This window comes from Rhamphochromis sp. 'chilingali' (assembly GCF_963969265.1).
Source record: "Rhamphochromis sp. 'chilingali' genome assembly, chromosome: 18".
Taxonomy (NCBI): domain Eukaryota; kingdom Metazoa; phylum Chordata; class Actinopteri; order Cichliformes; family Cichlidae; genus Rhamphochromis; species Rhamphochromis sp. 'chilingali'.
The window spans coordinates 4,147,750-4,172,946 of NC_137945.1; the positions used below are offsets into that span (position 1 = coordinate 4,147,750).

At 45.3% G+C, this 25,197-nt stretch overlaps 1 long non-coding RNA gene across 1 annotated transcript; it reads left to right on the forward strand.

Annotated features, from left to right (window-relative positions):
• Positions 1 to 7,537: 7,537 nt before the first annotated feature.
• LOC308386109 lies at positions 7,538 to 14,779 on the forward strand. The gene is made up of 3 exons (XR_013969719.1): positions 7,538 to 7,745; positions 11,304 to 12,402; positions 13,819 to 14,779. It is a non-coding gene; the product is annotated as an uncharacterized lncRNA (long non-coding RNA).
• Positions 14,780 to 25,197: the final 10,418 nt, after the last annotated feature.

The following is a 25,197-nucleotide window of genomic DNA, read 5'->3' on the forward strand; positions in this document are numbered from 1 at the left end:
ATTGCACTGTTGACTATTTACAAAAGTATTGTACAGTGAGGTGAAGAGGCACTACAGCTTAGTTGTTCCCCCCTCCTTTGTCCTCCTGTTTCCCCTCCCTCTCCCCTCCAGAGAGGAGTTAAACAGTCTGATGGCGTGTGGGACAAAGGAGTTTTTAAGTCTGTTAGTTCTTGTCTTGGGGAGAAGCAACCTGTCACTGAACAGACTCTTCTGGTTGTTTATGGCCGTGTGCAGAGGATGCCTGGCATTGTCCATAATGTCCATCAGTTTCTTTAGTGTCCTTTTCTCTGCCACTGTCACCAGAGTGTCCAGCTTCATGCCGACCACAGAGCTAGCCTTCCTGATCAGTTTCTCCAGCCTGGATGAGTCCTTCTTTGCTGTGCTGCTCCCCCAGCACACCACAGCATAGAAAAGGACTCCAGCAACCACCGACTGGTAAAACATCCTCAGGAGCTTCCTGCAAATGTTAAAAGACCTCAGCCTCCTGAGGAAGTACAGTCGGCTTTGTGCTTTTTTATACAGGTGCTCTGTGTTGCATGACCAGTCCAGTTTATTGTCCACCCACAGCCCGAGGTACTTGTACTTGTTGACCACCTCCACCTCCTCCCCCTCTATCTGAACCGGCAGTGGACCTGCTCTGGACCTCCCGAAGTCCACAACCAGTTCCTTAGTCTTTGAGGTGTTGAGTTGCAGGTGGTTTGTGTGACTCCATGCGACAAAGTTCCTCACCAGACTTCTGTACTCCTCTTCCTGATCATCCAAGATACACCCCATGATGGCTGTGTCGTCTGCAAACTTCTGAATGTGGCATAATTCAGAGTTGTAGCAGAAGTCAGAGGTGTACAGGGTGAAGAGAAGAGGGGACAGCACAGTTCCCTGTGGTGCTCCTGTGCTGCTGACCACTGTGTCAGACGTGATGTCCTTCAGCCTGACGTACTGTGGTCTGTCGGTGAGGTAGTCGGAGATCCAAGCGACCAGGCAGGGGTCCACCTCCATCCTGTTCAGTTTTTCCTGAAGCATACAGGGCCGGATGGTATTAAAGGCACTGGAAAAGTCAAGAAACAGGATCCTGACCGTGCCTTTTCCCCCATCCAGGTGTGAGTGGGCTCTGTGTAGGAGGTACAGGATGGCATCCTCCACTCCGACACCCGCCTTGTATGCAAACTGTAGTGGGTCCTGGGCATGTTGTACCTGTGGTCGGAGGAGGTTGAGGAAGAGCCGCTCTAGAGTCTTCATAAGATGTGACGTCAGTGCCACCGGTCGGAAGTCATTCAGCTCATTGGGCCGGTTCTTTTTGGGGACCGGGACGATGCAGGATGTCTTCCATAGGGCGGGCACTCTCCCCAGTCGCAGACTGAGGTTGAAGACTCGTTGTAGCGGCTCCCCAAGTTCAGCAGCACACGCCTTTAGCATCCTAGGACACACCTTGTCTGGGCCTGCTGCCTTTCTGGGGCAAAGCTTCCTCAGTTGTCTCCTGACCTGATCCACTGTGACACTGGGAGATGTTTGGGAGGAGGGGAGAGTATATCCTGTCAGAGTGACACTCAAAAACTACTCCATGCATTTATTATTTCTAGACTGGACTACTGTAATTTGCTATTATCGGGATGTCCTAAAAACTCCCAGAGAAGCCTGCAGGTAATCCAAAATGCTGCAGCAAGAGTACTGACAGGGATTAGTTGTTGTTCCTAGAATATTTAAAAGTAGAGTGAGAGGCAGAGCTGTGAGTTTTCAGGTCCCTCTTCTGTGGAACCAGCTTCCAGTTGGGATTGGTGAGGCAGACACGATCTCTACTTTTAAGATTAGGCTTCAAACTTTCCCTTTTACTAAAATATATAGTTATAGCAACAAAGGACATACACCCATGTGTGTTGATTTCTCCCTAAGATGGCAAACTGAAACACTCCAAGTTGGTGACTTTTGGAGATTTGTTTCCCTGGATGATTGAGAATGCATCAAGATGAAACACAAAAGGAAGCTCACCGCTTTTAGCAGAGTGGAGTGTTTCAGTGTTTCAGTTTGCCATCTTAGGGGGAAATCAACACATGTCCTTTGTATGTCCTTTGTTGCTGACATTTATTGATAAAAACAGTACAAAAACCCAACCATTTGTACACATATTTACAAATGGCCTGCTGAGTGGTGCATGGAGCAAGTTTTGGGTGGCTTGCGACCTAAAATCCAAGTACACAGATGCAAAAAAAATCAGGCCACTGTGCGATGTGTTCACTGCTACAGGTACACATGTGGTAAATGCAGACGACAGATACCGTGGCAGTGCCAGGATTGTGAGTGATTGCTGAAAATGTTGAAATGTACTCACTCACTTTTTATCATTATTTGTAAATATGTGTACAAATGGTTGGTTTTTTGTACTGTTTTCATCAATAAATGTCAGCAACAAAGGACATACAAAGGACATGTGTTGATTTCTCCCTAAGATGGCAAACTGAAACACTCCACTCCCCCACCCCCTCAATCACTCACCCCCACTCCCCTCCCTCCAGAATTCCTAGGTAACGACCTAATATACATATGGATGACTAGCCAATTTAGCTTCCACTTCCACCATTTGACTGCTCTCGGGTTTTATAGGTAGAAAGGTAGAAGCCTGGGGATGCTAGTGGTTATTAATCTCTGTCTTCCACAGCATGTCTTTTCTCCTGTTTTCCTTCTCTCACCCCAACCGCCTGTGGCAGATGGCCGCCCCTCCCTGAGCCTGGTTCTGCCGGAGGTTTCTTCCTATTAAAAGGGAGATTTTCCTTCCCACTGTCACCAAAGGGATTGTTGGGTTTTCAGAATCAGAATACTTTATTCATCCCGAGGGAAATTAGGGGTTACAGCAGGCAGCACGCTAATGGCGCATGCGCACTCACAAAGGAACCTTCTGACCAACTTTACACAAACATCACATTGGGCAGACATGTCAGAAGGTAGGCTGATAGGAAAAAAACAACGAAAATACACTACATGAGGTAAGAGGAGGAGAAAAAAAACTCCACTCAGACTGAGCTCCTAGTGGGAGAACAGTTTGATAACAGAAAAAACACCTCAGCACAAAAGCACATGACTATCAATACACCATAGAAACACGAGACAAGCAACAGGGCGGGTAAAGGGTAAGAGAGAGCCGGCGTAGACAGCGCATCCGGTCCTGCAGCATCTGTGCTGGTCCAGTTGACTGCTATCATCCCCGGTAGGGCACAAGCATCGAAGGCGTTGGAAAGGGAGGGGGATGAGTGAGTGCTTATCAGTGTAAGTGTGTGTGTGTGCGTGTCCATAGTTTAGCTGAGACAGTGTCCTTCGGCCTATCAGGCTAAGTAAACAGTCCTCCAGCCAATCCAGGTGTCCTTCATGGGGCGGGAAGAATAGTCATCACACAGTTGTTATCAGGGAGTTGTTTTGGTGGGCTCCAGCCTTGGGCCTGCAGCTGGAGCCGTGGTGTCCAAATGTTGAATATTGTTGATTTCTCCTTTGTGAGCAGCTCGAATTCTAGCACTCCGAGGCTGGTCTCTCGATCTCCCGTTGAAGAGCTGCGAGCCTCCCCATGATGGTATCAAACTTCTGTTCCGTGGTGTTGTCAGTCTTTTGATTCTGAGACCTCACAACTGCAGTGATCCGTTCCGCGATGTTTTCCAACTGTCGCTCAAGGGTCTCATTTTGAGCAGGCCTCTCTCTGATGTTTCCCCTCATACGCTCAATGGTGTTGTTTTGAGCCTTCACAGCAGCTGTAAGCGTCTCCAAGGTGTTGACCATATTACGTTCGTTGTGAGAGGTCGCACCTCGTCCCGTCGCTTCGAATCCAGCGGGCAGCCTTGTGGGGGTTTGAACAGCCGGTTCCGCTTTCTTATTTCTCTGATAAACCAGGGCTAAGCCAACGCCGATCAGCATGAACCCTGTTATCATGGTTCCGAATAGGTAGATATCTTCAGCGTCCTTGATCGACAGTCCCGCCAGGCACACGGTCCTCCAGTTCTGCCACCCGTCCATCGTGTAACCGGCAGGGAAAGTCCCTCCAGGGCACTCAGGCTCTCCCGAGCCCCGACTTCTCGTTGAGAAAAGGGTGTCAATAGCACTCAGAGACCAGTTGATCAAATCCATAATTCTCTTTTAGGTTTAGAGAACGACAGTGAGAGACTGTTCCAGGGAAAGTAAATTCACACAAGACAAGACAAGGACATAGAGGCGAAGCAGGGAAGATAAGGGTGAGGAGGAGAGGAGAAAGTGCTGAGAGCTCAAGCGTTTTGTATGTGTTATTGCAGGGCAGGGGGTCCACTACCTCCATGATCCAATCTGGAGCCACTAACCCTGAGGGTACATCTTTCACCATCTTACAAAGCTGGGGTTGCAGCCATTCCCCAACTCTCTGTGAATGGTACTCATGGAATTTGATCTGTGGCTGTTGATCAATGGTCATGATTTGCATATTAATGATGAAGAAACTTATCTTACAGCTCATTGTTCATTCAGTGGGCTGTTTTCATCATTATGCAAATGTACTGTTTACTAGGTTTGGGAAACCTGCAGTCAGCTGAGATTGAAGAAGTCACTTGCAACACTGAAAACGCCATGTCCAGATGAACAGAATCAATTATTTTGGTACAAACAATTCACCACAAAAAAGACTCAATATTCAGAAATGCTTTAAACTGTGCAGTAAATATGTATGACAAACTCAAAACATTGTAATCTAAAACATACTGCAAAACAGTGCTGGCTCTTATTTCAGTGGGAGAAATTTTCATGGGCATGTTCAGCTAGAATTTTACTTTGGAGGAAATGGGGTCAATGCAATTCTTAAGCATATGTGCAAATGTCCGATGGATGGATGGAACTTTATTAATCCCTCGGGTTTGGTTCCTCCGGGAAATTCAATTTCCAGTAGCACAGCACCGACAGAAGTTGCATGTTACAGATACGCTAAGGGAAATGAGAGTAAGGATATAAGCACACAGCCCCACTCCACTGACGACTTGCTGTTGGCCAAAGCCCTCAACGACTTTTACTGCCGGTTTGATGAGACATCAAGCAGCCTTGACATCTCCACCTTCCCCAACAATAGAGACATCATCCCCCCACCTCCCCACTCCCACCAGCACAGAGCCATCACCACCATCAAAGACTTCACCCACAGGAGCCCCCTCCTCACTCCACAGCTATGAGGATTTCACACCACCATCTCCCACTACAACCCTTCATATTCATGAAGCAGATGTGAGGAAGCAGTTTAACCCTTTAGCTTAGACCCCCGGAGAGCAGTCATTTTGGTTTTCTACCTTAGACCCCTGCGGAGTCATCATTTTGCGTTTCTACCTTTAAAAGCCGGAGAGCAGTCAGTCAAATGCTGGAGTCATTCATATGTATATTAGGTCGTTACCTAGGAATTCTGGAGGGAGGGGAGTGGGGGTGAGTGATTGAGGGGGTGGGGGAGTGGAGTGTTTCAGTGTTTCAGTTTGCCATCTTAGGGAGAAATCAACACATGTCCTTTGTATGTCCTTTGTTGCTGACATTTGATAAAAACAGTACAAAAAACCAACCATTTGTACACATATTTACAAATGGCCTGCTGAGTGGTGCATGGAGCAAGTTTTGGGTGGCTTGCGACCTAAAATCCAAGTACACAGATGCAAAAAAAATCAGGCCACTGTGCGATGTGTTCACTGCTACAGGTACACATGTGGTAAATGCAGACGACAGATACCGTGGCAGTGCCAGGATTGTGAGTGATTGCTGAAAATGTTGAAATGTACTCACTCACTTTTTATCATTATTTGTAAATATGTGTACAAATGGTTGGTTTTTTGTACTGTTTTCATCAATAAATGTCAGCAACAAAGGACATACAAAGGACATGTGTTGATTTCTCCCTAAGATGGCAAACTGAAACACTCCACTCCCCCACCCCCTCAATCACTCACCCCCACTCCCCTCCCTCCAGAATTCCTAGGTAACGACCTAATATACAGATGAATGACTAGCCAATTTAGCTTCCACTTCCACCATTTGACTGCTCTCGGGTTTTATAGGTAGAAAGGTAGAAGCCTGGGGATGCTAGTGTTAGACCTACCACAGAACCAAGTCTGCCTGAGCTTATCTTTATATTTTTACATGTTGTACTTCCATTTCTGGGAGCATTTCAAGTTGCTATACATCAATACAACCCTTATATCCCACATTTTAATCATATGTATGCATTAAGTCAACAGTAACTACATAAATTGCAAAAGTGGTATTTTTACACACATTTCTAGTTAAAGAAATTTCAGAGGTTCATCCCTCAAAATTGTAAATGTAAAAAAGTTGCATAAAACAGTTTCCAACCAGACGAAATTAATTTTGAGTGTCTTCATAGTTTTATTTTTGAGATACACCAATTTGTTTATACTGCAGCCACCAACTTTGTAATTCTCATTTACATGACTATACATGTATACTATACGATTTACATGACATGGCGCTCCATCTGTTGTAAGTCCAACAAGTTTGTCCCAGGGCAGTTTCATGTCGGTTACACTTTGACATACGTTTTTAAAAATGTCTTTTCCTGTCGTTGTCCCGTGCATCGATTTAATGTTCAATATTTCCTCTCCACTGATGAAGATGGCCAGCTGTGCAATGTCCATCATGTCTATACTTTCATACACAGTATGCAATAACGTGTTTGCTTCTTTCACAAAACTGTGTTCCTAAATCAGTGGCCATCTCACAAACCCGATCGGCAATCATATTTCTCCTCAGGCTCACATTTGCCAAAATCTGCGTTTTGTCTGGATAGCATCGCACAGCTTCATCAGAGTGGTACCGGGCTGATTTGACTGTCTCCTCTGCTACAATAAAATTTGCTTTCACAACAGCTTCACCATGTGATTTACCAGTTTACTACCAATGTAAACTGCTGGTTTACCAGCAATGTCTGTAAACATACATTCAGTCTCCCACTGGTGCTGAAAGGCTCCATTTTCAGAAATAACTTTTTTCTTTGCCATTGTGAGGGACTAGCTTCGCAATAACAGAAGTTTGACTTGATTGACGCGGGAATGTTGCCAGGTAGCCTAACGTCTGGGAAAGAGGCTGCAGCGCTGCGTTACAGGATCTGTTGTTTGTGTGTTAATAGCACCTCATATCGTCGGGCCATGCATAACAGTAATTTAAAAAAATCTATATGAAATGATCTCGCGGGCCTGATATGAACGCTGGGCCAGTTTGAGTGTGTGCAGTGAGAATTCAGTCAAAGTATTTAACTGGAGTGTGAAAAAATAAGCTGAACTCTACAGCTTGTGTGGTCTCCTGTGGCTTTAGGTGCTGACAAGCCTTCCAGCTGTTCTCCAGCATTTTCATTTACAGCCGTAAAATATCTCCACATGTTGCTCCTGTTTCTCTCTCTTTGCAGTCCAAATGGGTTTTCTGTGTGTAGCCGAGTCACGTGACGGCACAGTATCAAATCCCAGCAGGGCAGAAGAAGGGGGCGGAGCAAAGTGAGTCTCCCGCATAAGAAGAGGTGTTCGCACAGACAGCTGCTTCTTCATCCGCAGCGAGTAAAATAGTGAACTCGGAGGAGCATCGATCGTAAACCACTACCACCGTTTGGATCGATATCTGCATCGATCTGCCCACCCTTGTCTCCTGGATCGTAGCTGAGATCAGCGTGAACCACGTGGGTCTCTGCTCCCTGATCTGTTTCCTGTGTTTGGAAAGAGTTCCAGCTTCATCGCGGAGTTTCTCTCGGTTTGTGGGCTCATCTAAAGGTAAGCACCGAGCTAACCTCAACACTAGATTTACTAACCCTTCTCAAAATCCCTTGAACCCAACACCTACTAAAATCACTGCGTTTATTTTCTGGTGCAAGTCCCGAGGTGTTAATCACCCCTGCTGAGATTTTTACAAGTCATATGCTCGATTCTCCTGCTTTTGTTGCGCAAACCACCCATTGTCTTTGAGGCCTGGCACATTTGCTTTCAACGTGCGGTGGAGATGAAGCCAGCCGCGGAGGTGTGCGGGTGGATAGCGAATGAGCAACAGTTTCTGACTTTCCAAAAGTACTCATTTATTTAGAATATGAAAAATAAAAGTGCTACCTCTACCACACATTAGTCGAGAGCACACTAGTACGCAAACTGTAAGCTGTACATCTCCGTGTCTCCTGATGACACCAGACCAAAGGATGCCCTTTTTAACTGTATTTTAGATATAAGATCTTGGATGGCAGAAAACTTTTTACAGCTTAACCAGGACAAAACTGAAGTTTTAATCGTCGGTCCCGAGGCTCAGAGAGAGAAACTCTTGTCTAAATTAGAGGCATTTTCACTATGTCCTTCACTACAAGTGAAAAACCTGGGTGTTATTTTTGACTCTGAGCTTGGTTTTATCCCACATATTAAACATGTAACCAAAATTGGATTTTATCATCTAAAAAATATAGCCAGAGTCCGCCCTATTCTCTCTCGGGCCAACACGGAGATGCTGACGCATGCTTTTATTACCAGTCGCATTGATTACTGTAATGCCCTGCTCTCTGGTCTCCCCAAAAAGAATATTTCAACTTTACAACTTTTGCAAAACTCTGCAGCTCGTGTGCTGACGAAGACCAGAGGGCGGGCCCACATTACACCGGTTTTAGAATCGCTGCACTGGCTCCCCGTGTGTTTCAGGATCGATTTTAAAGTTCTTTTACTGGTTTTTAAATGTCTTAATGGTCTTGGGCCTTCTTATCTCTCAGATCTGCTTTTACCATATGAGCCCTCGCGGACCCTGAGGTCCTCTGGTACTGGCCTTTTGATCGTTCCTAAAGTCAGGACACATACTCACGGAGAGGCAGCTTTTCAGTGGTATGGTCCTCGTCTGTGGAACAGCCTGCCGGAGGAGCTCAGGGCCGCAGAGAACGTACATGTTTTTAAGAACAGGCTCAAGACCACCTTTTTAACCCTTTACAGCCGATCGGAGCGGGCACGCTCTGTTTTGCGTAACTATTTTTAAATCCCGGTAGCTCTGCAACCAAGTAAGCTAGCGCAATAATTTTTTTTGCATATGAAACTGGAGGAGTTGTACTTACATCTTATGCCATCAGCTTGTCCTAGGTCACAGTTTCCTTCCACATATAGCTTTGCAAAAACTGCATAAAAATCACTTGCAGCAACAAAAACATGATATTCCAGAAACACGCTTCGCCGATCCATCAGCTGTTTGTAACACTTCCTACGTCCATCAGCGCGAACTATCACATGACCGCATGACCTGCCCGAAACCGGAAGTGACGTCATTTTGCGGAAATGTAGTTTTTTACAATCGGGGCCTTATGAGCTTGTGTTTTACTTGTTATGTGTTTTAAAAAGTTATCTTTGACTTTATGACTTTCTGTGTCGTTTCTGGGATGCTTAAGACTCATATTGCACTGCTGGAAATAGTTTATTTTGATGCATATGCTGTTATTTTGCAAATTTGCACTATAATATTTATTTTCATTTTTCCTGCAGTATATAAAAATTGGTGTATTTCAAAAATAAAACTATGAAGACACTCAAAATAAATTTCCTGTGGTGGGAAACTAGTTTGTGTAACTTTTTTGTATTTACAGTTTTGAGGGATAAGCCTCTTAAATTTCTCTAACTAGAAATATATGTTAAAAAAACTAAAACGATTTTCAATTTTTTTGTTGTTTATTGCACTTTTTTGCAATTTATGTAATTACTATGCACCTAATGCAGACATATTATTAAAGTTTGGGCTATAATGGTTGTATTGATGTATAGCAACTTGAAATGCTCCCAAAAATGGCTCCACAGCATGTAAAAATATAATATAAGCTCTGGCGAACTTGGTTCTATGGTAGGTCTTAAAGGGTTAATTTAGCTTTTACCTAACGTTTATTTATTTTATGCTTATTTATTCTATCCTGTTATTCTATTATTAATTTAGGCTTTACCTAATATTTATTGATTTTATTCTTATTCATTTTTAATCTTCTTACTCTATTTATATTTATATTTATATTGTATCCCGTTCTTATTTATTTTATCATTTTACCCTGTATATATCCTATTGTGTCATATCTCCAGTGTTTCCTCGGAGGGCGCTCTCTGCACTGGGGCTGTGATCAACCGTGGCTGCTGGGGCTCTGGGGGTCCTCTCAGCCTGGCTGGGGGGCTTCTTTGCCTCCCTCCTGCTGTGTGCCCAGCCTGGAGGCTGCGGTCTGTGACCGGCTCCCGGTGCAGACGGCTCCCTGTGATAGTGTTTCCTCACCGGGCTCATGTGTGCCCAGCCCAATTTTACTCTTTAAGTGTGCACGGGTGTGTGTGTGTGTGTGGGGGGGTATTCACATCATTTATGTTAATGAGAGTGTGGGGAGTGAGTTGGAGGGTGGGGTGGGCTGCTTTTAACTATGTAAAGCACTTTGTGCTACCTTTTTTTTTTTTTTTGTATGAAAAGTGCTTTATAAATAAAGACTGATTGATTGAAACACACGGGAGCATCCATTACAGGGAGAGTGCGAAGTTGTTCAGCCGCTGGTTTCCTCTTTCTGGCGCAAAGTGGGCCAAACATAAAGAAGAGAGACGGACTCGCGACAGAAAAGCTGATCATTAAGCAGTTTCATGATTGAAGTAGCAACAGCAGAGGGAGAGAGAGAGGCAGTCGCTCCATATATCGGTTATTAAGCTTAACGTGGGAATGCTTTACAAACCATCAAAGATGAACTTATACACTAGCTTTACGTCTCTCTCAAATCATTGTTAGAAGTCCAGTCAAACAATGATTTATTGATTACACGTACGCGGGAGAGATCTGCAGTGCCACTCACTTACAGAGATCTCAACAAGGAAGCAGACATCACACTATTTTTGTATATTAAGGTCCAGCCTCACAATACGTTAGCAGATATCGTAATATACACCAGTTACAGTTAGACACATTTCCTTTTTTAACTCTCTTGACTTCTATAACAATTAAAAACCCTCTTCACCGTCTCACACTCTGTGTGTTTCCTGCCGTTATTTTCTCCTCATACATGTCTCTGAAACATCCTGTACTCATCTCACTGAACAGGTGTACGGGCACTTTGCAGGCCAAATGTCTCTAATCTTTGCCCTAGAAACAAGTCGAATATTTATCTTTGTCTGGAAGCGTGTTTGACCCTCAAAAGACTCAATGCCATCTCTCATGAGCACATTTGCAATGTGTGTATGAAAATGAGTACATGTATAACTACTTATTTAACACAAGCTTTGCACAAAGTACCACTAATAAAAGCCCGGTTAGAAGAATGTGTTTCCCACAACTCACTGCCTCTGTTTGTATCTCTGTCACTGCAGGACCAACGTGGAGCGAGAAGTCAGCGCTCTCAGGAGGCCGACAAACCTCACAGAAGAAAGAGAGAGAAAAAACACAGCTGTGACGAGTGTGGGAAGGATTTTACCGTAAAAGCTTCCCTAAAAATGCATCAGGTAATCCACACTGGAGAGAGACCATTCAGCTGTGACGAGTGTGGGAAGGATTTTACCGTAAAAGCTTCCCTAAAAAGGCATCAGGTAATCCACACTGGAGAGAGACCATTCAGCTGTGACGAGTGTGGAAAGTCTTTTATGCAGGCTTCACACTTAAAACGACACCAACTCATCCACAGTGGAGAGAGACCGTTCAGCTGTGGAGACTGTGGAAAGTCTTTTACCGAGTCTGGACACTTAAAAACACACAAACTCATCCACACTGGAGAGAGACCATTCAGCTGTGACGAGTGTGGAAAGTCTTTTATGCGGGCTTCACACTTAAAACGACACCAACTCATCCACAGTGGAGAGAGACCGTTCAGCTGTGGAGACTGTGAAAAGTCTTTTACAGAGTCTGGACACTTAAAAACACACAAACTCATCCACACTGGAGAGAGACCATTCAGCTGTGATGAGTGTGGAAAGTCTTTTATGCAGGTTTCACACTTAAAACGACACCAACTCATCCACACTGGAGAGAGACCATTCAAGTGTGATATTTGTGGAAGGTCTTTTCCCTCAGCTTCATACTTAAAAACACACCAGCTCATCCACAGTGGAGTTAAAGCGTACAGCTGTGATGATTGTGGGAAAGGTTTTACTCTCAGTAGCAGCTTACAGAGTCATCTAGTTACCCACTCTGGAATTAAGGCATACAGCTGTGACATTTGTGGAAAAACTTTCAGCCTGAAACAGAACCGAAATAAACACCTACGCATTCACACCAGACATGATGTGTACAGCTGTGAACAGTGTGGTAAACAGTTTGCTACAAACACAGAGTTACAACGTCACATGTTTACCCACTCTGAGGAACAACCTTATAAATGTGACTTGTGTGCGAAGACTTTTAAATCTCCACATTACCTGAAAGCACACCAAAAGATCCACACAAGAAAGTCTCTACAAGTGCAGTTACTGTGAGGTATGCTTATATATGTTTATATTTTTATCTTGTCAGCCGACTGTTTGAAACAACTCTGCTCATCAAATTGTGTTAGCATGTTAGCAATTTTACTGCATGGAAAAACACCTCTGAATGATTATTCAGACTCTAATCACAGGTTTTTAGTGATCGTGTTTGAGGATTGTATTACTGTTATTGTTAGGGATGGGTATCGTTTAGGTTTTATCCGATACCGGTGCCAAATCGGTACTTTTGAAACGGTGCCGGTGCTTAAACGGTGCTCAAACCGGTGCTTAAAGAATGGAGAACACAAAATTGGTCCAAAAACCTCTCATGTTCAGCTGTTTTTTTTTGTAAAAAGATAACAATGTTAGCCTTTTATGCAGCTATGGGGCATATATGGTATCACTCTTGGCTGGAAGCAGTGCTTAAACAATGGAAAAAACACAAACTTTGTCCAAAAACCTCTCATGTTCAGCTGTTTCCCTCTTTTTCTTTGGTTATTTTAGCCTTTTTGTCCAGGGTGAAGGGAGTATCTGCCATCAAACAAGAAGACAGCCGCATGTAGCTATGATGATGTTTGCTAGTTCACCTTACATGCATTAATGTAATAACGTGGTTAGCCTACTCAACGTAAATTACACGAACAACATTAAGCTACTCACGCAGAGAAGAACGGCTGCTGCTGCCATCATCATCATTTCTGCTACACTGACAGGGCTAGGGGCCAGGACTCTCCTCTTTGTGTTTTTGGGTATGTTGCTAACTCCGGGTCTGATAAAAGGCACCACCGCAGTAGATGCGCTCGGTGTGAGGTCTCGCAGCAAGCTATCAAATACAGCGCATTTCTTGGTTTTTGAAAAAAAAAAACAACGCTATGCGTCGCCAGGTGTTTCATCGGATTCGAGGTGTTATCTCCTTTGACAGTATCACAGTATCAGCTTAAAGCACTTGTTGCAGGCTGCTGAGTTTGCATCTTTTGCTGTGAAGTACAGCCAGACTTTTGACCGCTTCGCCTTGGGCATTTTTAATCAGTAGCTCTGCATAAAAGAACGTACGTACCTGGCCCCGCCTACTATCCTCGGAAACGTAAAATGATTGGCTAGAAGTGTATCACAGCTCAGGAAAAAAAAGCACCGAAATAAAGCACCGAAATGTGCGCTGCTTTTCGGTCTGGTTACTACCGTTTATGTCAGAACCGGTGCCATCATGGCACCGGACACCGGTACCCATCCCTAGTTATTGTAGAATTAAACTAGTATTAATTTAATGTTTTTACTCTTATCGTTTTTATAGCACATTAAATTGAGCTGAGTGTGATAATGTAAACAGTAAAATGCAATTGGACTTGGCAGAGATGCTCATTATTTCAGGCAATGTTCAGGATGAAAATGTTGAAGGACTGACTTACACTGTGTTTGTGTCTTTGTTTAGAAGCAGAGCGACACAGATGGATCCAGTTCTCAACCCTGTCATCACTGTGGGAAAGAGTTTTTTGTGACCTTTGTGGAAAAACTTTCAGTCATCAAAAGACCCTAAAAATACATCAACGTAGACACACTGGAGACAAAATGAACTACTGTAAAGAATGTGGGAGAGGCTTCACCACTTCAACGGACTTCAAACAATATGAACTCCTTCACAGTGGAGTTAAAAAGCACGTCTACGATCAGTGTGGGTCATCCTTCATCAGTGCACATCAGCTTCAAAAGCGAGTCCACACATGAGAAAAACCATACAAGTGCAGACACTGTGACAAAACCCTTTCACAATCATGTGATCACACTAAGCATGAACGCAGACGCATGAAAGAACTTCATCTGTAAGAGAGTTTGAGTAATCTCAGTTCATACTCCACTCACAAGCGATTCCATGTTACGAATAACCTGTTACGTCTTTGTTAGAGATTTTCTACATTATACATTATAACCAAATCTCTATAAAACAATATAATCAAGTAAGCCTTATATTTTAACCAAGTATGCCTTATATTTTGTGTGTTCATATATTTTCACATAACCAAGCCTATTGTTGAAGAATCACCTAACCAAGTCTATTGTTAAAGGAAAACTGATGCATTCCTTACCTCAGTGTCTGAGATGTTTGACAGCATGATATAATGATGCATTCTTCACTTCAGTGTCTGTGATGTCAGATAAAGCATGATATACTTCTGTATTCTTATCCCAGTGTGTGAAAGATCAGATAAGCTGATTTAATGTTTAACCTCTTCCCTGACAGTTAAAAGAGGAAGTACTATGTAACCCATTTTTGCCTTATAAATAAAGCAAGCAAGCCTGTGCTCGGTGTGTTTTGTCTTCTCAGAGACATTCACCCGTGTGGGTGTCTTCTCAGAGACATTCACCCGTGCGCACGTTTTCTAATTACACTCTGAGTCGGTCTGCAGTTGTCTCATTTCTCTTACTTGTGTTTGAACAAATGTCTACCCCTGACAGTCTTGATTCCTGCTTTTAAGTAAATCTTGTAAACAGTACATTTGCATAACGACTGAAACCAGTCCAATGAATGAACAATGGGCTGTGAGGTCAATTTCTTGATCGTTAATAAGCAAATTCTTATGACCATTGGTCAATGGCCATGAGTACCATTCACAGAGTAAAAATTTGCATAATGATTATGAAGGAACTTGTTTTACTGTTACAATGTTCAAAAACATTTACTAAATTATCTCCTCTGTGCAAACATCAGCCTAATCATGCAGGACTGAAATCATTGCCATCTCTGGATCACAGTGAATCTGAAGAGACAGAAAGATCCTCTTCTGGTTTCAGGGTCAGACTTAAACCCTTGAGATCAGGCTCCAGAGTTCAGGTAGAGTCTCCTGATCTGATGAGGCAGCTATGAATGAAAATGTGCCTCGTTACATTTTAAGCTTTCTAAACTGTTCTACTGTAGTGTTCATGTTGAGTGGTTAGCTTTGTTCCAGCAGTTGAATCAAAAAATCTGTTTCCTGTTATCATGTTTTTAATGAATGCATCGATCCATGTTTTCTGCAGTTTTTTTTCAGCTTGTTTGTTATGAAATCCTGCAACAGTTAAACCAAAATTTTATATGTTAAATAAAGAAATGGTTTACTGACAAAGAGTTTGAGCCGTGATGTCCTTTCCTGTATATCAGAGCAACACCTGAAGTTACCAATATTTAAAGTCATAGTCAAATTATGTGTCAGCATGACCTTGTGAAAACTGCTTGGCGCTGCTTCACTATGTTATCTGCTAACTGTTAGGGCGTAGAAGGACGAAACTCCCAGGAATGACCAGTGCCAGGACCTTCCTGATGCAGAGAGTTGTGTGTGTGTGTGTGTGTGTGTGTGTGTGTGTGTGTGTGTGGGGGGGGGGGGGGGGGGGGTATAAAGGAGAAGCTGAGGCATCCCAAAGTTAAAGCTGGCATAACTGAACCTTAATGTTTGATGTGTGTTGTGGTTCTCTTGCGCGCAGTAATTAATAGCTTGAACACAGCAGAGCTTGATATAAAGACCTGGGTGACAACTAGCTTTCTGCCGCTGATTATACGTGGCCCTAAAATACCTAGAAATGTGGTATCTAACCAGATACTTGCTCTGGATTGCATTACCTTGGCCTCCAGTAACACCTTGGAGTAATATTTGACCAGGACATTAAACAAATATTTAGGGCTGTGTGATCGGCCGAGTTGGAAAAAGCAGGAGTAACAGGAATTATTATAAAAACAGGGTTTTCATTCATTTAACCCAAAAATTATATTTACAAAAGTAATTAATGTTGAGCTCATAAAAAAGGTCAAAGAAACAAAACTGAACTCAGGCAAAGAACTGCAAACTTAACAAACCAAATGACTGCACAAAGAAATATAACTGACCTAAACATGAACTGACACAGAAGGGTATATATAAAGTCTGATCAGACCACTATGACACACGAGGAGTAACTAAACAAAACACAATTGTAAACAACAAACATGGCAGTACAGTCTGGTTTGTCTTTATCCTGTTTTCCTTCTCTCACCCCAACCGGTCGCAGCAGATGGCCCCGCCCCTCCCTGAGCCTGGTTCTGCCGGAGGGTTCTTCCTGTTAAAAGGGAGTTTTTCCTTCCCACTGTCGCCAAAGTGCTTGCTCATAGGGGTTCATATGATTGTTGGGCTTTTCTCTGTATCTACTGTACAATATAAAGCACCTTGAGGCAACTTTTGTTGTGATTTGGCGCTATATAGATAAAAATTGAATTGACTTGGTTCCTTAGTAGGTCTAGAGGGGTTAAACTGCGTCCTCACATCTGCTTCATGAATATGAAGGGCTGTAGTGGGAGAAGGTGGTTTGAAATCCTCATAGGTGTGAAGTGAGGAGGGGGCTCCTGTGGGTGAAGTCTTTGATAGTGTAGATGGCTCTGTTGTGGGGGGAGCAGGGAAGGTGGGGGGATGATGGACCAAAGTGTATCTATTGTTGGGGAAGTCTCTATTGAGGTGTGAAAGCCGCTTGATGGATCATCAAACCGACAGTAAAAGTCGTTGAGGGTGTTGGCCAACAGCAAGTCGTCAGTGGAGTGGGGCTGTGTGCTTCCTGAAGTGAAAATCTGGCATTTAAACATAAATAGGAAAAACTCGCTCACAGCTGACTAATGAACATTTGCATGCATGCTTAAGAACTGCATTGACCCCATTTCACCCAAGTAGGGATGGGTACCGGTATCCGGTGCCATGATGGCACCAGTTCTGTCATAAACGGTAGTAACCAGACCGAAAAGCAGCGCACATTTCGGTGCTTTTTTTCCCCTGAGATGTCATATACTTTGAATTCTAGCCAATCATTTTATGTTTCAGAGGACAGTAGGCGGGTCCAGGTACGTACGTTCTTTTAGAGCAGAGCTACAGATTAAAAATGCCCAAGGCAAAGCGGTCTAAAGTCTGGCTGTACTTCACAGCAAAGTATGCAAATTCAGCAGCCTGCAACAAGTGCTTTAAGCTGATACTGTGATACTGTCAAAGGAGGTAACACCTCAAATCCGATGAAACACCTGGCGACACATAGCATTTTTTTTAAAAGAGGATGACGATGGCAGCAGCAGCCGTTCTTCTCTGCGTGAGTAGCTTAATGTTGTTCGTGTATAATTTACGTTGAGTACTCTAGCCACGTTATTAAATTAATGCATGTAAGGTGAACTAGCAAACACCGTTGTTGTTACATGCAGCTGTCTTCTTGTTTGATGGCAGATACTCCCTTCACCCTGGCCAAAAAGACTAAAATGACCAAAGAAAAAAATGGAAAACAGTCAAACATGAGAGGTTTTTGGACAAAATTGGTGTTTCTCCCATTGTTTAAGCACTGCTTCCAGCCAAGAATGATACCATATATGCCCTCTAGCTGCAGAAAAGGCAGAATTTTTTTTTCAAAAAAACAGCTGAACATGAGAGGTTTTTGGACCAATTTTGTCTTCTCCATTCTTTAAGCACCGGTTTGAGCACCGTTCAAGCACCGGCACCGTTTCAAAAGTACCGGTTTGGCACCGGTATCGGATAAAACCTAAACGATACCCATCCCTACACCCAAGGTTTAAAATTCTGCCTGCAAATGTCAGAGGTGTACTCGTCTGTGTCCATATTTTCTCCAGCATACGGGGGATTCCCATCATAATGAGTCTTTTGGTAAGAGGTGATAAAGAACCTAATCAAAATTTTCCATCCAAATTCCCTCCATCTTTGTGAGGTAGTGCATTTCCATTGTTGTTTCCATATTTGAGTCCATTTATCCTGTGTTATGCACACTAGTAGTAGTAGTAGTAATAGTAATCCAGTCTAGAAGTAATAAATTAATGAACAGCATCACTCTGAGACGGGATATTTTGAGATGTTTAGAGATATTGCGCATATGAAATAAAGCAGCTCTACATATTTGTATAATGTCCTGGTCAAATATTACTCCAAGATTCTGACAGTGCTACTGGAGGCCACGGTAATTCCATCCAGAGCAAGTATCTGGTTAGATATTATATTTCTAGGAATTCCAGGGCCACGTACAATCAGCAGCAGAAAGTTAGACATCACCCAGGTCTTTATATCTTTAAAACATTTCAGCAATTTAATTAATTGGTGTGTGTTACCTGGTTTTATGGATAGACAAAGCTCAGTGTCATCTGCATAGCATCTACTGCAGGGGTCCCCAATCTCAGTCCAGTGTCCCTGCAGGTTTTAGATCGCACCCTGGGTCAACACACCTGTATCACATGATTAGCTCATTACCAGGCCTCTGGAAAACTTCAGCTGTGTCCCAATCAAGAGACCGCTCGCTTGAAGTACGCGCACTACGTACGGTGCGTACTATAAGTACGAGAAGTGCGGAAGTGAGAGGCTTGTGAAATGGGACGTTCTAGCCTTCATCGCGCTAGCAACCATGATACTAACCACGAGAAACGTTACATACAGCTTTGTTTGACAGAAATGAAGGAGAAAAATGTTTTGTTAGTCATTCGTTTTAGTCATGACATCACTCTGATTAGTTGAGTATCTGAGGCTGAGACCACGGGACTGTAAAACATGATTGTTGGGCTTCATTTCTGTGCTGAACTGTCATTTAAGATTAGTTAGTAATAACAATTAGATCACGTTGTTCATGAGACTGAAATCATCTCACTGTTGGGGAGAGAGAGGGGGAGCGAGAGAGCGAGAGAGGGAGAAGAAAGTATACAAACACATAACATCCTTATAGAATATGATGTTACACTATAGATCACATATAAACAATTACAGCAATATGATGCAACAAACACAGCAGTGCTACTGATCCAAAATACTCAAAGCTTCATAGAACTGAAACAAACATTTATTTTTAGCTCCATTCTGCTGCTGATACAGACTTTAGGTTTCTGAACATTAAACTTGTTGCTGCCTTTCATAGTGTGTAACTTGAAGGCCCTGAGTACTTTCTCCCACACTGAAAACACTGGAATGATCACATTATTTGAACATTACCTAATTAGACTGATTCAGGACAGGACATGTTAAACTTTCCTAGCAGTCCTTCACAAACAGGGAACAGTCTGTCTATTCTCTCCATCTGTCAGCTGCTGCTGGCTCTTCCTCCTCCTCTTCCTCACACACTGCTGAGTTTGTCCTGGTGGATCATCAGGGGTGCAAAGCCTCACAGATGATGTGCAGCAGTGGGTCCCTCAGTCTGTCCTCACTTTGGACACTTGCAGTCATCACACATGGAAATCAAATGTGTGATAAGCTGCAGGATTCAAACACAAGTGTAACTTATAAACACATGTTCATACTTTTATTCCACAATCAGAGAGAAACGGAGAGAGAGTGCAGGACAGACAGACAGGTGACAGTCTCAGGTGTACACACTACTACAAAACAGGAGGATTTAGTGTTTGTGTTATTACGAGTGTAAACAAGAAGAGTTCCCAGATGGTACAGTGGACACATGTGTGACTCCTGTGATTAAAGCATCTTTCTTTCAGCTTAACGAGTGAACCGTCAGCTCGTTCAAACACACGTTAAAGTCCGTTTGGCTCGACACCACCGAACAGAGGCAGCAATATAACATAGCTAACATTAACAGTGCAGTGAATCCTGCTTGTGCCGTGATATTCATGACTGCAAACCGAGCAGCATCACTGACTTTCAGCTTGTTGTGTTTGTGGATATATGACTGACTTTAATTATCCACAAAATCATCAGATTCTCTGTAAGATTAAGGTCAGCTATTGAACGGCGTATATTTTAAAGTAAAGGCTTTAAAACCAAGTAAATGCTGAAAGTACAAACATGACTAATGCCACATAACTTTGCCGACATGTGGCCAACAGTAATGTTTTAATGTTCTTCATTATTAAACATTTGCACATAAATAAGTGATATATTATTCAGTACTTACTTTTATCAGTTTACTCCTTGGCCGCTCCGCTTCTGCCGTCTGCGGCAAAATTATCCACACCGACTGCCATGCTATGAATTGTGGGATATATTGGGCCACGAAGTCTACACCGCCACAGCCTTAAATTTCAGGGAAGTGAAGGACGCATTTGAGGGCCGCATTTCGAGCAGCCTTTGAATTGGGACAGCCTTCATCGCGTCGCTGTGATGTAATCGGCCTTAAAATGCGGCCTTTAAGGCTGCAGACCCTGAATTGTGATACAACCTCAGTGAGAGAGAAAGGTGACTGAGGAAGAAATATTCAATGCATCATGGGAAACCCCCAGCAGCAACCACCTATTGCAGCATACCTAAGGGAAGATTCAGGGTAGCCTGTCTAGCCATAACTATATGTTTTAGTAAAAGGGAAAGTTAAGCCTAAACTTAAAAGTAGACACAGTGTCTGCCGCCTCAATCCCAACTGGGAGACAGAGGGGCCAAAAAACTGACGTCTCTACCTCCCATTCTACTTTTAAATACTAAAGGAACAAGAAGTAAGCGCTGTCAGTATTCTTGCTGCAGCAATTTTAGATTAACTGAAGGTGTCTCAGCGAGTTTTTCGGACATCCTGATAGTAGCAAATTACAGTAGTCCAGTCTAGAAATAATAAATGCATGGAGTAGTTTTTGAGTGTCACTTTCACAGGATACTCCCAGAAGATGGAAGAACAGCTCTCAGCCAACAACCCAGCGTCAGTGTGGAGGGGCCTGCAGGAAATCACCAGCTACAGACGCCCCCCACCCACTGTTGAAGAAAACAAAGACCTCGCCAACGAGTTAAACACATTCTACTGCAGGTTTGAGACGGACCGACTCCCACGCCTCACCCTCCCCTCCCCAGGGACACTACTTCAGACACTGACCCCCAACACACCTTCCATCTCTCCCCCCTTCACCCTCACCCTCCCCATTCCAGTCTCAACGACCAAGTGAGGCTGGGGGAGATCACCTCTGAAACTCGGTCCCTAAGATTCACATCATGACGTCCAGCCGAAAAATCAGCTGTCATGTCAATATAGACCAACAACTTCTGAAGAGAGGCAGTGCCAACAAAGGAAACTCTGAAACTGAGCAACTCAAACCACAACTTTAAAAGATTATGTCATGGTCCCTGTGCCCTGCTGGTCAATCCTCTATTGGGCAATATGTTTGTGGTTTGTTTGCTCTCTCGCCCTCTCTCTCTCTCACTCTCTCTCTCTCGCCACGGCGATGCTCACTGCGGGCTCCCGCTGCTGGCCCACACACCTGCTCATCACCACACCGGCCGCTGATCCCAGCTGATTACTGCACTACTTAGATGGCGAGTCTGCACTAGTCTTCGCTGGATCGTTGAACTATCAGCGTCAGTCAAACTTGTGTATCTGCCAACCTGTATCTTGAAAGCCCTTTGTTATTATCCCGCTAACCCGACCTTTTGTGTTTAGATCGTTTTTGGAACCGGATTCTGAGAGGAGTGACTGAGGAGGAGCTTTTGTACAGAAAGTGTGGAGCACCTTTTCCCCTAACCCTGTTTCCCACGGACCCTGGCGACCCGGACCCGTTTCCCCTGCACATTGTACATAGCCACTTGGTGATTGTGTTCACTGTGAATAAACGCACTGTTGTTCGCTTAAAGGGAAACCCTGGCCTGCGCCTGAGTCTCTTTCGGAACCCCTAACAGAACGATCCAGCCATTATGGACTCAGCAGGACAGGACCCCGTGGGCCGGGCTCTGGCCGCCCAGGAAGCCGCGCTGGCCCGCCATGAACAAATGCTCGGGCAGCTACGGCAGGATGTCGCCGCATTGACCCTGGCAGTGGCGCAGTTAATACCGCTGGAGGGAAATGCGCAACCAGGGAATCCCCAGCCGCCCAGCCCGGCTCCCCAGGCGGCACCGCCCGCCGTAGCGTCAGGTAGCTCACCGCGGGTCGGTACGCCGTCTGACGGACCTTTACCCACACCGGAACCATTCTCGGGTGAGTCTGACAAATGCGCCGGCTTTTTGGCTCAGGTGTCTCTGACGTTTCGCGAGCTGCAGCGTTTTCATGGCAACGATGGGGCGAAGATCACTTATTTCGTTCAACTTCTGAGGGGCCGTGCACTAAAGTGGGCCCAGGTTGTGTTAAACTCTGATCCTGTCATCACCTACGCTGACTTTCTCTCCAAGTTTAAGAATGTGTTTAACCCAGGCACCGGGGCAGAGGCCGCTGCTCTCCGTCTCCTCAACTTCAAACAAGATAGGAGAAGCATGTCTGATTACGCTATCGACTTCTGGATTCTGGCAGAAGAGGCAGGGTGGAATCAGGAGGCGCTACGGAGCACGTTGCTGAACAATGTCAGAGAAGAATTAAGGGACGAGCTAATCATGCGTGATCTCCCTGCCTCCTTTAATGAGCTAATGTCCCTGTGCATTAAGGTGGATGAGCGGTTACGGGCTCGCCGGTCGCAGCGGAACTACAACTTCCATGAGGCTGCGGGAATCTCTGGCACCGGCGCCATGGCGGATGCCGGCCCCTCCCGGACTCACGAGAGCGGGGACGGAGAGGAACCCATGCAGCTGGGCGGCTCCCATCTCACCGCGGCGGAGCGTCAGCGCCGGATTACCGCCGGTGAGTGCCTCTATTGTGGTCACAGGGGACATGTTGTGGCTACCTGCCCTTCGCGGGCAAAAGGGCGCGCCCGCCAGTGATGGTAGGAGTACTGGTGGGCGAGCTGAGCCAGGAAGAAGCTCCTCCCCGTTTAACACTACCGGCCATGCTTTCCATTCACTCTAAGAGCCGCTCCCTATCGGTGTTAATCGACTCTGGGGCGGAACAAAACTTTATTGACTGTCAGTTAGCCCGGCAACTTGGGTTACTATTGGAGCCCCTGCCTCATGCATTACGTGTTACGGCATTGTCAGGTCAACGCCTTCCAGACATCACTCTGGTGACGGAGCCTGTCGAGCTCACCCTCTCTGGCAATCATTCTGAAGAAATCTGTTTTTTGGTGTTTAAAGCAACTCACACTCCACTAGTTCTCGGCCATCCTTGGCTACAACAGCACAACCCTCACATAGATTGGCTGAAGGGGCGTGTCACTGGGTGGGGGGAGGACTGCCACATGACCTGCCTTAAAGCAGCCTCGCCTCCAAGCGTTGAAACGCCCTCTTCTGGGGTATTGGAATCAGCTGATTTAACTAATGTGCCCTCTGTTTATCACGACCTAGCTGAGGTGTTTCAAAAGGCCCGCGCCCAGTCACTCCCTCCGCATAGACCCTATGACTGTGCTATCGAACTGCTCCCGGGAGCTCCTTTACCCACCAGTCGGCTATATAGCATCTCACTTCCAGAACGAGACGCTATGGACAAGTACATCACGGAATCCCTGGCTGCCGGCCTCATTCGGGCCTCCACCTCTCCAGTCGCGGCAGGCTTCTTCTTTGTCGAAAAGAAGGATAAAACCCTCCGGCCATGCATTGACTATCGCGGATTAAACAACATCACAGTAAAAAATAAATACCCTCTGCCGCTCCTCAGTTCTGCCTTCGAGCTCCTCCAGGGGGTTACTGTTTTCACCAAACTGGATTTGCGAAACGCATACCATCTGGTTCGCATCCGTGAGGGCGATGAGTGGAAGACCGCCTTCAACACCCACCTCGGCCACTTCGAGTACCTTGTCATGCCCTTTGGTCTCACTAACGCCCCTGCGGTGTTCCAAGCCCTGGTGAACGACGTGCTCAGAGACTTCATTAACCGTTTTGTTTTTGTCTATCTAGATGACATCCTGATCTTTTCCAGAAACCAATCCGAGCACGAGACCCATGTCAGACAGGTCCTGCAACGACTCCTCGAAAACCGATTGTTCGTCAAAGGAGAAAAGTGTGAGTTCCACGTCTCCACCGTTGCATTCCTGGGGTACATAATCGACCAAGGAAACCTCCGCCCGGACCCTGTGAAGGTAAAAGCCGTTGTTGAGTGGCCGGAACCTCCTAATAGGCACCAACTGCAACGTTTCCTTGGATTTGCCAACTTCTACCGGCGGTTCATTCGGGACTTCAGCCGAGTTGCCTTGCCGCTGACCCAGCTAACCTCTCCCAAGCTTCCTTTTCAGTTGAACAAAGAAGCTCAGGCAGCTTTCCAAGAACTGAAGAAACGATTCGCCTCAGCCCCCATCCTGATCCAACCCGACCTCACGCAGCCATTTGTGGTCGAGGTCGACGCGTCCGACTCAGGGGTTGGAGCGGTTCTGTCGCAACGGAAGGACGGTAAGCTCCACCCTTGTGCCTTCTTCTCCCGCCGTCTGTCCCCTGCAGAGAGAAACTATGACGTCGGGGATCGGGAACTGCTGGCGATAAAACTAGCCCTGGAGGAGTGGCGGCACTGGTTGGAGGGCACGGCTCAGCCTTTCCTCGTCTGGACAGACCACAAGAACCTGGCATACCTACAATCAGCTAAGAGGCTCAACGCTCGACAGGCCAGGTGGGCCCTGTTTTTCACCCGTTTCCACTTCTCCATCTCTTACAGACCCGGTTCCCGGAATGTCAAACCCGATGCCCTGTCCCGTCAGTTCTCAGTCTCGGAGGACACCACTGAGCCCGCTCCCGTTCTCCCCGCCACCTGTGTCGTGGGTGCCATCTCCTGGGGGATCGAAGCAGCCATTCGGGAGGCTCAGGTGTTGGAACCGGATCCGGGAGGCGGGCCAGCCCAACGGCTCTACGTCCCTCAATCAGTACGTTCTCAAGTGCTTCAATGGGCCCACACTGCCCGCTTTACGTGCCACCCAGGGGTCCACCGCACTATCAACTTCCTCCAGCGCTACTTCTGGTGGCCCTCTCTGACTAAAGACGCTCGGGAGTACGTCTCCGCCTGCGCGACCTGTGCCCGGAATAAACCATCTCATCAGCCGCCCGCTGGACAGCTCAATCCCCTGCCGACTCCGTCC